This window comes from Aedes aegypti, chromosome 2, assembly GCF_002204515.2.
Source record: "Aedes aegypti strain LVP_AGWG chromosome 2, AaegL5.0 Primary Assembly, whole genome shotgun sequence".
Classification (NCBI taxonomy): Eukaryota; Metazoa; Arthropoda; class Insecta; order Diptera; family Culicidae; genus Aedes; species Aedes aegypti.
The window spans coordinates 74,996,667-75,010,364 of NC_035108.1; the positions used below are offsets into that span (position 1 = coordinate 74,996,667).

The window sequence follows — 13,698 nt, forward strand, 5'->3', positions numbered from 1 at the left end:
GGCACTTGGTGCGGTTTAGCAGAACCCCGACCATTTCTTTCATCAATATTACACCTATTTACCTGTATGCGACGACAATAGTTCTTGATCATAGTAAAATTTGAATAAATTCCATTCGTGATGCGTGGAGAATAGGTGATACAAAATACTCTCAAATTTATTTAGAAAAAGCTGTCGAAATCATTCTTTATTGTCATTCATGTAACTGTAAGAGTGTAAGCTTTGACTCAAATGATTTTTTTTTTCGATGAATTGGAACGAAGATTGGAACATGTCTGCGTCAGACCAAGAACATATGCTTTGAAATTTTACTAACAAAATATTAGTTTGATGATTGAGACACACTTTGAACGTAGATAAACCTGCAGAAATTTATTGACATTATATTCAAAAGTTGAATTTCATCCTACTCCTGTCCCACCATTTCAACTCGAGATTAGTATTGAATTACTCAAAAAATACCCTCAATGCTAAACGAGACAATGCTAAGCAAACAAATTTAAAAATTCACTATGCATTCCAAAATGATTTGAGCTTTGTGTCTATTTGAAATGCACACGCAATTGATTTGCCGCGTTTACCCTTGGTCTTTAATGGACATTGGAAATCACAATAAAAATTATATACAAAAATGTTTCTAAAATGTTATTTCAAGTTATCAAGTTTTATTTTGCCAGTTTTCAAAATTAAATTGGAAATAAAATTTCTAGTGTACCAGAAAAATAAATCAAGTTCAAGCCCAAAAGCTCGTATAATTTCAATAAAATCCTTACTTAGCGAACTAAAAGCAACTAACAGTCATCAGGAAAACATGTCGTTTGTTTTGTGCCATAATTTGAAAATTACACAGCAGTATTTTCTAATTCAATATACGATTTCGGTAAATCCCGTGATTTTCGAAAATATTCCGGGATTCGGGATTTTTCAGATCCCGGGATTTCCCGGGATTTTTGTCCCGGGATTCCCGGGACAAGACCCTGTAGTCGAAATACGGGTGTCTGTTAAAGGATACAAACTCTAGTGGAATTAAATGGTATAGTACTAAATTCGGTTTTTCATCTACTTATATATTCCACTGAACATCTCGAAGATTTATTATTGTAAATGTTTTTTATTTACACATTGCTGTGAAACCACTTTTCAACGTTTGACAATAGTCTTTATCATCACCCAAAATATGTCATAAATTAGAGTTTGAGAAGGATCAGTTTGATTATTTTAAAATTATTCAAAATTTTCACAATTAAAAAGCTATGAGCAGGGATTGAAACCTGAGAAAATTGAGAGAATCTCTCACGTATCGCTCTCTGTAACTATCATAACATGCTGCACATTACACAATGGTCGGGCTCCATATAAAGGGGCGGCCAAAACTACCAAAAACTTTTTTGAGATTTTTATGGTTTTTATCATTTCAAAATATACCTTATGTGTTATATTTTTATGATCCCTAATTGAAATTGTACTAAAATTTAAATTTCTATGACTTTTCTGACGGCAAATGGGCTGAAGTCAAAAAATTGAAAAATGTAACAATAAAATAGAGTACAAAGTTTATAATTAAGGAATGCAATATTTCCCCAGAGTTATGCACTATCTGAAAGCTTATGGTTCAACACTTTTATCGAGCATAAGGATGGAAAAAAATATTTGGTTGAAGTTTTAATACTATTGAATATTACACTTTTGTAATTCTGATGATATTGAACATGAAAAACAACTCTTGTCGCGTCATGTCGCCGCCATTTTGAATATTGCACATCTAAAAGCATCTTTAGATCTAACAAAAAACCTTTGAAATTTTTGCAGAAATTTGCTGATTTGCAAGTTAGAGCTATTTAAATAATTCAATATTTTTCATATATTTTGACGATATTTTTCATACAAAGTTTATTTAAAATATATTTAACCACTATTCATACATATTTTGATCAAACTTGATCAAATACAAACAAAATTTGCGCTTTCAGCCCAGTTTGATAACAATTTTAATATAAAAAAAAACTTATTTTAAAGGTTACGTAATTTGTGAATAACCCCTTCTGAAACAATAAAAACGCCAAATAACATATTCAGATTACATATTTCATCGATCAAGGCGATAAAAATAGTTTTGGCCAAACTTCAATTTTTTCCGACCATTGTGCATTATGAGAGACTGTTTATCGTATACTGCTACAAGTTTGATCAGACTGGGGGATAGTAGTGCATGATAAAACCCCTCTAAACATGCTCCAAGCCTGGGGGACACTGTTGTTATTGGAAGTTCGTGGATTGTTTATCGTGCCAGTAAAGAAAAACACCTATCCCCAACGGTAAACAAGCGAGAAAAATGGATTTTATCATCGCTCTCTCGTTGGGGCTCTCGCTCGCTGCTTCCATTTATCAGACTTGTTACACCTTGCGATACAATGACGATCGTGGACCGCAACAGATGGGATGTTTTTCTTTGCTTGCTTTGATCGTGCTTCATTCTCAAATGAGAGCGAATTCTGCAACGCCTGGCTATGAGAAACCTTGGCAACGATTACTCAGTTCAGAAACACTCTTGAATTCCACCTCAATCATCAAGCTTTCTATAACTTAAATTTACACAAATGCTCGAATTGAAATAGAAGACTCTTCAAAATTTCATTAGTTAACTGGATTCTCAAGATAACAGAAAAAGTCCGGAATATAATTTCAATGATTAACTAATTATTTTCCAACATTCGGGGTATTGACGTAGGAAACTTTAATTTAAAAAAAAAAAACGTTGATTCAAATGAAAATCAAAGAAACAATTATAATGTTAGAATAAATCCATCTTGTCGAGGTCTTCCTTAGCCGTGTGTTTATAGTCCGCGGCTACAAAGCAAAGCCATGCTGAAAGTGTCTGAGTTCAATTCCCAGTTGGTCCAGGGTGGACTTGACTTCCTGGGCACTGGGGTGCGATTTATTTTTCAAAAGTTCTCCAAACCGAAAATTCGTGTGCTCTAATCAATTCAAATCGTATTAAAAGAGAATCCTCAAAGTAAGAGCTAAAAATATTAAAATTTAGAGGTGGCACAAGCGTCTTGAAGGTCAATTTTCTAGTTATAAAATATAGCCTTCAGTGATGTCACCATAACATCGTTACTTTCCAACCAATTTTCTAACTAGCTTTTGGCATCTTTATCTTCAAAATTAAGTTATTAAAAACTTTGAAGAACATCAAATTTGTCTAAAATCGAAAATAGTTTTAGTTAAAAAGAGTTTTCGCTAAATTTTTCCACAAAATTCATATCTGTTTGACTATACATAAATACTCAAACGATTCCAAATCTTTTTACATGATTTTGAAGAAATTTAGTTGTTTTCAAACTGTTCATACAACATATTATTTTAAAAAATGGGTTTGACTTAGTTATTCAACATAAACTTCCCAAAAACATGATTTTTTAATGAAAAAAATCAAATTTATTAAGTTTAAAAGCATCTTGTTAAGAAAGATGCAGAGTACTCTACGATCTCTCATAGGTGCTACGGGATATTGCGGATTGTTAATGGGATGAGAAAGGCCATGGGATACGTTTGGCTGACCTATGAATAATATTTTGGCATTGATTCATTTTGGAACAAACTCACCGAATTCTGCAATCTAACTTTCAATCGATTCTTATGACTAAAGTCGTCTTAGCAAACCACTGTACAGCAAAACCCGTGAATGGAAAAATTGAACGTGACAAAAAACTGGGCTTCCAAATCGCACTGCCCAGCAAAACGCGTAAACGGAAAAATCACTCCGGCGGAGACAAAAAAAAACAAAATCGCATGCTTGGACTTTTGAATTGCACTACCCAGCAAAAAAAAAAGTTAAGGAGGTGTACAGAATACAGAACACATATTTTGACAAAATTAATTCAAAATTGTAATTATAATGTTAAAAATATTAAAATTTTAGCATATTTGTCAAGGTGACACTGTTTGAATAATCTTCAAAAGTTTAAAATTTAATTATCTTGGAATGGCCAAAATGACTTTCATTTTACAATCAGTATAATCATTATTATCGATTTTTTGAAATTATTTAACATTTGGAGTAAATTTGAAAATATTCATGGAAATATCGATTGTCATCGGTTGCCAGCAGAGGGATTCCACGGAGGCATGCAAGTCGATTCTGATCGACCATTTCAAAAATATCTGAAACTTTGCACAGTTTTTCAGTTCCATCTAAATCGTCATTTTCCGATATCAAATCTTCAAGTTGGGTCACGATTAACTTTTCAAAAAGGTGTATGTGAAAATGGTTCAAAAATATTCAAAAAGCTGCACAGCAAAAACGGTTCGTTCGATTGTTAGACAACTAAAGAAACAAAGTTAGACAACTAAATAAAGATTCCAAAAAAATACACACAGTAAAAAAATTTTTTTTTGCATTAAAAAACATCATTTTTGTCACAAAAACTCAAATATCTCAAAACCCTATCGGAATACCAACGTATTTTTTTGAGGGAAAACGGTCCATTACCATAAAAATTTGGTGATGGTAAGCCAATAAACAAAAAAGTTATGACATTTCAAATATTTCACAAATTTGACACTTAGTGAAATTTTTTTTTTTTCATTGTTAATTTTTTTTAGGACCGCAGTTTGTTGCTGAATTTTTTGTTAAGGGTACCACATGAGGTTAACAAGTTGTTTTCATGATATTTTATTTAATTATTCATAACTATTATAGCATCTATTAGAAAGTTAGACGCGATCCAGTGTTGTGATCTAAAGTCTTGATAGTGTCATATTTTTTATTGTAAGTAGCTGAAGAAAAATTCTCTCAATAGTGTTGAAACCTTTTGATAAAAGAAACCTATAAGAAATCTAATATTGAAGACAAAAGCTACAAAAAAAGTTTTCTATACAGGTATACGACTAGTTTACCTGCAAAAAGTTTACCTCGTAGAGAACAAGGCGGGTCTATACCCAGGTGATCTAGTATACGTAAAGCAGGTCGGTTTTCTCGGCGCTGGTTTTCTCCACAAAGTTAAAATCTGATTACACCTGGGTATAGACCCGCCTTGGTAAAGAATAGACTTTGTTAATCATATTTGGGAGAAAGCGAGTAACTTCAACAACATCAAAAACATGATAGGTACATACCATGAACATACTCACGAAAAAGCTAAAAATATACTACCACTATGGTTATAAAAGATTTAATTGTAAAATTTTTCTTCAGTCAAGCCAACGACACCAAACTAGTCAGTAAAAACTTAAAAGTGATTTTGTTTATTAAAATCTAAAGAGCAACATGAGTAGTCGCTTTCTCAACTGTTGCAGGCCGTTTGCAGAAAAAAAGTGTTCGAAAGAGCTACGAAATCTCACCGAAAGCACCATAGATAAACTGAAAGCGGCTGGTTATGCTCCAATGTCTACATTGAATACAAATTTACGCATTTGTACGTCCTGCCGTTTAAACGTTGACAAACGGGCAATCTGTACATCATCGGTGGATCAGGTTGCAGGAAGTTCGAAAACAACAACAACTGAGGAATTACTAGATGCACCGACAACAACTGAGGAGTTACCAGAAGTACCAAGTGCAGATAGTCTTGCCACGGTACCATCAGCGACAAATCAATCAGAAGATGAGTGCATCCAGAAGGTCAACATCGAACGCTTCAACGAAGGGATAGCTGGAATAAAAGTGACTCCGATTAAATGGACGAAGATGGGTTACGTCAATTATCCCGAGAAAAAATACCGTGAAATCAACGAAGCTGTACGAAGAAACCTCTTCAAATTAGGACCTGAGGATGTGGAAAATACAGACTACGATCAGGTAATTATGAATATGAAGGAAAGGCTCTCGAATCTAGCCACGACAAGGCAAGAAAAATTATTGATTTTGTCGATGCTGCAAAGCTCGTGGTCTATTCAAGACGCCATTGATGAATTCAAAACCAATAGAAATACAGCAAAAGAGGCAAAACAATTCAAAAATAACTGTCTTGCAACCAAAAATGCTAGGTCGACTACTTCATTAACAGTTGAGACAAAAGAAAAAATAATTCAATATTTTGAAGACGATGAAGTAAGTAGAGCTATGCCTGACCAAAAAGATTATGTATCTGTAAAAAAAGATGGAAAGCGTCAAGCAATCCAAAAACGATTAATGATGACTACTTTGAAAGAAGCGTATACACGCTTCAAGGAAATTAACGAAAATATTAAGGTAGGTTTTTCCTCATTTGCAAGCCTTCGTCCAAGGCAATGCAAGCTTCTATCCAATTCAGGAACACATAATGTTTGTGTGTGCACAACACACGAAAATATTAACCTAATCTTACATAGTTTGAAAAGAATCAATTTATCGAAGGATATTAAAATGTTAACTGGTAGTCTTTTGTGTGAAAATACAACATCAAATTGCTATCTACGATCTTGTTCGGATTGTCCAGATTCTTCATCATTGGAAAATACTTTATTCGCTGAGTTTGAAGAAAATTATATTGATCAGTTATCAGTTGAGCAATGGGTGACCACGGATAGGTGTGACCTAGAAACTATTGTAAAACCTGTAGATGAGTTTTTGCTTGAAATTAGAAAGTTTAATTCCTCACGACTTTATTAAAACAGAGTAATCCCGCTTTTTAAAAAATACGAAAAATACATTACAAGATGGTGAATTTTTAGTCATTTGTGATTTTTCTGAAAACTATAGCTTTGTATTGCAAGATGAAGTGCAGTCCCATCACTGGAACGTACAACAAGCTACAATTCATCCATTCGTTATTTATTTCAATGGAAGTACGCAAATTGAACATTTTAGTTTTATTGTAATTTCCGAAGATTTAAGACACGACTCAGTATCTGTAAATTTGTTCATTGCCAAAATGATTAACTTTTTACGCGTTGATAAGGATAAAGAAATCAGAAAGATATATTTCATGTCTGATGGAGCAGCATCGCAGTACAAAAACCGTAAGAATTTTTCAAGCCTATGTCAATTTAAATCAAAGTACGGAATTGATGCAGAATGGCATTTCTTTGCTACGTCACATGGCAAAGGTCCATGTGATGCTATTGGAGGAACCATAAAGCGCATGGCCACAAGAGCAAGTTTAGCCAAAGAACGTGAGCATCCAATTAAAACTGCAAAAGAACTATTTGATTGGGCGAATCGCAGAAAAGAAGAAGATTTAACAAAATTATCATTTTGTTTTACTACTACTGAAGAGTACGAATTAACGGCATCAGAGCTCAGCGAGCAATATAATAACGCGAAAACGATCCAAGGAACCCAAAAATTTCACTGTTTCATTCCACTGTCAGAAAATAAAATTAAAGCAAAACTGTACTCGAACTGTACTGATAATGATGCAAAAGTGTTCGATATTGTAAAAAAAATTGAATAACAATAAATAAATAAATAAGTATTAATAAAATGTTTTCATGATCTCATAACGCATACCCAAATCCAAAACTTTTAAAGTTTATATATAACATTTAGAAACTCATCGATCATACTCTAAAAAAATATCCTGGTAAAAAAAAAATTATTTTCGTGTAATCTGTTAATTCATTTTAATTTATACATATATACATATACATATAATATTTATACATATACATAATATTTATACATATAATATACAAAATACTAATGAATACATGAAAACGACTTGTTTAATTCACGCAAGGCCCTTAACAATAAAATCAGCAACAAACTGCGGTTCCCGTAATAATTTACACCGAAAAAAAAAAATTTTTTTTTCACTAAATGTGAAAATTGTGACATGTTTGAAATGTCATAACTTTTTTGTTTATTGGTTTACCATCACCAAATTTTTATGGTAGATAGCAAATATAATGGACCGTTTTCCATCAAAAAATTACGTTGGTATTCAGATAGGATATTTGAGTTTTTGTGTCAAAAATTATGTTTTTTAATGCAAAAAAAATTTTTTTTTACTGTGTGTATTTTTTTTGGAATCTTTATTTAGTTGTCTAACTTTGTTTCTTTAGTTGTCTTACAATCGAACGACAGTTTTTGCTGTGCAGCTTTTTGAATATTTTTGAACCATTTTCACATACACTCTTTTGAAAAGTTAGTCGTGACTCAACTTGAAGATTTGATATCGGAAAATGACGATTTAGATGGAACTGGAAAACTGTGCAAAGTTTCAGCTCAATAGAAAAAAATGAATTAAAAAATTAACCAAATTTTGGTGCTGTTGCTTGGAATCACTCAGCAATAAAAATTTGGTGTGTAGAATATGAATGTTGCGATGAAAAAAAGGTGTTTTGCATGAAACATTTATGATTGTATGAGCATTTTAGTACAACAACATTTATTTCTACTAGCATTACACGACACTGAAGACGACATTACAGTTGAAGTCGAAATACGCGTATCTGTCAATGGATACAGACTCTCGTGAAATTAAACGTTGCAGTACTTTATTCGGTTTTCCACAAAACAGCCTAAAGATTTATTATTTTCTAATGATGCCTTTCATAGCTATCCGAAAATCGAATAAAAATGTCAGCGTCTGGTATGAACAAAATGAAAAGGACACACATCTATATTTATTTAAGTTTGTTCCATTTAAAATTGCATACAAATTTTTCTTCAACTATCGTGTTACTTTTAGTTTTGCTCTTTCAAATGTCATTCTTCCAAATGTATTGAAGCATTTCGACCGAGTTTTCTGAAGCCTGCACAGCAAAAGAATCTTAATTTTAAATTTCACGCAAAATTTCATGATTGTCATGTATAACGAGTTATAACTGAATATTTAACAAAAAATAATGTAAACTGCCTCATTGCATACAATAATGCTTGCAATCTTGAGTGAAACTGTAACTGTCCCATTATTTTTCTTCCAACATTCGCGAATATTGTGTGCTTGCTTGCATCTTGAATGTGAAATTGCAACCGAGAAAGCACGGTTTACACGATTATACGCTGAACAATTTGTCAAAAATAATGCACATGAACAGATCGACGGCTCGGTCATTCTAAGCGCATTATTTATGATTCATTTTTCAGCGTAAAGTAATGTAAACCGAGTAGTTTTGCTTGCAACATTTTTTGACAGAAGACATTTTGCGTAAAATTTTTAGGATTTTACTAGCAATGTAGGATGTTATAGCTGCGTTTGTAGGATTTATTTTTAAAAACAATCAACTCTTCCTTAGCCCAAGCCTGCCAAATAAATAAAACTCTTCATGACTCGAAATTCTGTACCTCGATATTTCCTCTAACTTGGATGATATGGACGGTCCCTTCAATCTAGCACACTTTGATTCCTCTGTAAGTCGATACCTCTCTAACTCGATGTTCTCTAACCCGATGCGATTTCTATCAGTTTTCTATGCAAGCATAAAATTGATGTTTTTTTTCTGTACTGGAGTTCAGCATACTCTTATGCTGATCGCTCAGCAATGCGTGAATATGTTTGCTGATTAATCAGTAATTGAACTATTTCCAATAATCTTTGAATTCAGTTAAGCAACTGAAATAATCTAAGATCCCATGTTTAAACAAAAAGTTTATTGTGGCAAACGTTTTGACTATAAACAGTGTTTCAGTTTTCACTTCTAATTTCCGTTTTTTTTTCACTGAGCTTCAACATTCCAAAGTAACACAATCCCCCGTAATTGATACTCATTTACACGGGTTCTGGTTAATCTGACGAAGACTGCAGCATATTTTGTTTGATTCTACGGCAATTTAAATCATCCTTTGTGTTTTTATAGCAATGTCTGTCAATAGAAATAAATTTCCCCAAATTAACCCGGATTTTATACTTCTAAAAGAATTTTCGATACTCACTAACGTTGTTTAATTGAAGAACTGTTAATTTAGCTAGATGAAAAAAAAACAACAAGTTTTTGACAACTGTCTTGCTGATAATTTCAGTAAACTACCGGTTTGCTAAACATGCAGCAATAAATATTTACTTCACTGAATGACCAGAAAAATAAGAATTTCAAAAATTTAATTTCTCTGAAAAAAAACTCAAAATTTGGTGTACCCCGCCAGATCGTTAGAATGAAAAAAAAATGTACATTAAAACAGGGCACGATTCCTGAGGGGGGGGGAGCGAACCTGGTGTAGTGGTTAAAAACACGCCTCTCACACCGAGAACCTGGCCTCGTGCGTTAAAATACACTCAAATAAAGATTTTAAAAAAAAAAAAAAAAAAAAAAAAAAAAAAAAAACCGAGAACCTGGGATCGAGTCCCATCCCCGAGATAGTCACTTATGACGTGAAATGTTATAGTGTCCCTTCGGAAGGGAAGTAAAGCCATTGGTCCCGAGATAAACTAGCTCTGGGCTAAGAATATTTATATAATATATGGACGGCGTTAAATCAGAGGGGACCAAGTACAAAAATCGGTAAAAATGGATTATTCTTTCATTAGTTGCGAATTTACCTTACCTCTATTTCACTTGGATGAGATTTGATGAATATAGTAAACTGTGAGAGATATGTAACAAATTTACTTAGGATGCAGTCAGAGTATCAATAGATCAAATTAATGGTCGCAGTGGTATCATGTCCCCACAAAGGAAAATGCAGTCAGAGTGGACCAAGTGCTTATAACCAAAACAGCGAAAAGGATCAGCTCGCTGAGAAATGCGAGTAAATGAAAAACATTTCAAGCAATTTGTCAGATTTTTCGACATCGAATGATTCTTCTTTTCATCCATCAGTAGAAATTCATAAACATTACTTAATTCAATGCAATAGATTTTGATTTTTTCCCGTTTACCATATTCGGATGGGTCTGTCCGGACTTTCCGGACTCTGAAACCGATTCAAAATATACAATAATCAAACAGTTCAATGTTTTTTGACACTTGGTTCGCTCTGTCTGCACAGAAATTGTAACAATTACTGACCACCCATCCAAATATGGTAAAAGAATAAAGAAGTTTATGGTAGTTCTATGGCATATGTATGGAATGTCCTAGAAACCGCTTATTGGACCAGTATATTTTGGTCGGTACTCATAATTTTCACTTGGTCCACTCTAACTGAACGCGTATTTGGAAATTTCTGGTCTTCAATGCCCTGACCCTGTAAAACCTAAATTTTCAAGCTATCTATTGAAGAATTTAAGCTGGATTATTGAAGAATTTACGATACTGATGTCAAAGAACCTTGAAAATTATTTATCTTATAGATATGAACCCAGTTTGACCATGTAAGCATTAAATGATTGGTATTTTCTTAGAAATTGTTCAGTCAGAGTGAACCAACTCACCAACCAACTAGTTATGTTGAAACTTTAGAAGTACTTATTGAGGATTTGTTTGAAGTTGTTAAAGACTTCATTGATCTTGGAGCACTTGTGACATGTGACAATGATGTTTTCCATGTAATTAAAATCCTGTTGTGATTGAGAGTACAAAATACGATGATTTAAACATGAATATTCAGCGCCCAAAATGTTGCCAAAAACGAATCATTTAATCTTTGACGACGGACTAACCAACGGATAAATCTAGCCTTCGAAAGAATCAATTAGGCGTCAGCGAAAGTGTCACACTCGCAAGCGGAAGCTTCGATAATAAATTTATACCCGCTCTCCTTGCCACCATGATAAAAAGTGCCAAAACAAGTGATAAAAAACCGAAACACAGTGCCAGGAACGAAACGAAGTCAAATTGATAAGGTTGTGTGTGATTTACGCTGTGAAGCTGTCGAAAAAAGTGTCGTCAAAGACCAGCCCGAAAATAATCCTCGATAACAAGGATATATCGCTGTTCCCGTCGTTGTCGTCGTCGTCGTCATCGCCGTTTTTCATAGTTTGAAACGCCTCTTGGCTTCCACGGTGTGTCTTGAACCGTTATTATCGGGAAACAATGACCATCAATTCTGAACCACTATTCGAAAGAAATGGTTTCTTAGTAGGCCCTCGATGAAAATTTTCAAATTCAGAATGAGTGCTAGGAAACCATATCTTTTGAGTGGTGGGTTCAGAATTGATGATCTCGGTTTCAGACACACCGTGACCGCTCCTATGGGAAGAACCGTGAGCCCGTGCGGTGATTTATATCCCACTTCTGGTTGCTGTTTTTCGGACTGAACTGAAAGTAACCAAATAAAGAGCTGAGTAGTAGTGACAAGCTGCGCAATGAAGAAGACCCCTTCAGGAAGAAAAAAAAACCTTAACGAAGAAAAAGTTGTGATTTGATCATTTTTTCTGTTGCAGAATTTTTCCTGTGTCCTGACTCCTGCTTCTGTTGCTGCCGTTTGACGTCCGACCTGCTGTAAAGCTTGCGTAGCGTTGTGAAATCTTCGGAGCACATAAAAAGGTAAATTTTTCATTGCTGTTGCTTAACTTTTTTTCTTGCCAGGACTCTTTGTTGCTTGGGGATGTGCAACGAACGTGGCACTATGGGATAGAAATCTAAATCACACGTCGAAATTAGAAACACTTTTATAATGGACAAATATCAACCAAGAAATAATGTTAACTCGAAAACAATAAAGTAGTGGTAATAAAGATTTCACTTTAATCAGTTTAATACAAACGCTGAAAATTACTAAAGGACAATGTACAAATGAGACATTCTCTCCTCTCTCGCTCTTTTTCGATTATAACAGTGGAATACTAGAGTTTTTGGATAGTTAATCACTATAGATCGAAAGGCAATTTACTTGACTAGCGTTTCATACAAAAAAAGCGCAACAGAAGAGGTTAATGTGACTCGGTTATTGATTAAAGAGAAAGTAAGCAAAGAGAGCCTCTCAAGGTTAGATAGGTCTTTCTGAAAATTTGCGCGAGAAATATTGTTAACACTGAGAAATTTATTTCATTCAATAAAAAAATGATTGGACTTTCATCACGAAATTTCAATTTCTGGCCTATAGTGCACGGCCAGGGAATCCAAAGGGACCAACACAACATGGGTACGTAAAATATGAAAATCGTTAATTTTTCCATCCTGACGATGCTATCATTCCGGGGGAGGATTGATGCGGAGATCGAATAAGAGAGAGTGGTAGGGTGATAATAACGCTGATTATGGTCGACGGTAATCACGACGGTATGGACGGTTGCCGACGATGGGGCACAGCAACACCTCCAGCTTGATTGAGTAATTACGGATGAGAGACGGTTTTATTAAACTTTTTACGGCGGAAAATTAGACCGAGTTTTTTGATTTGACAAGAGTGGAAAATTGTCTGCGCTTGGTTCATAACAGAACTTTTATTAAATCAATCAGATGCAGACTGTTTCGAGAAAGTGGCACAAAATGCTGTAAGGAACGAATATTTTTGTTTCTAATTACTCTTAGGGTTTTATTCTACTTCGTCGTAAGCGCTACTATTCGTCGTATCAAACTTTAAATGTTCCACTACGGCGGATATTCAAACTTACCTGCAACATAGATTCATTATCCAAGTGTTATTTTGTGAAAGCTGTTATGGTTTGTACACTTATACACCAAAAATGCAATAAAACTACTGTATTTCGGTAAATAACTTCTGTTCAATTATCCACTTTGCACTTTTTCACCGAAATCGCATGGACGAACACGATTTGAGAGAAATGCTTAGCGATCGACTGAGCCACACCACTTTCCAACACAAGTTTCTTCCCGCCCCCGTGGGTGACTTACTTCGCCGGGCACTTATTTTCACTATGGAAAACCTTCGTACTTCTTCACTGAAGGATTTCATTCCAATCACACGCCGTAAAACTACAATAAATCACC

The 13,698-nt window shown here is 34.2% G+C and overlaps 1 protein-coding gene across 8 annotated transcripts in view; it reads left to right on the forward strand.

Annotated features, from left to right (window-relative positions):
- Positions 1 to 13,698, forward strand: part of LOC5573780 (protein FAM133A) — a 341,803-nt gene that overhangs the window by 6,336 nt on the left and 321,769 nt on the right. For all 8 annotated transcript variants that reach the window (XM_021841237.1, XM_021841231.1, XM_021841232.1 and 5 more), the window contains exon 2: positions 12,189 to 12,291. The gene's annotated coding sequence lies outside the window, so the exon portion shown is untranslated. The remainder of the gene's footprint in view (positions 1 to 12,188; positions 12,292 to 13,698) is intronic.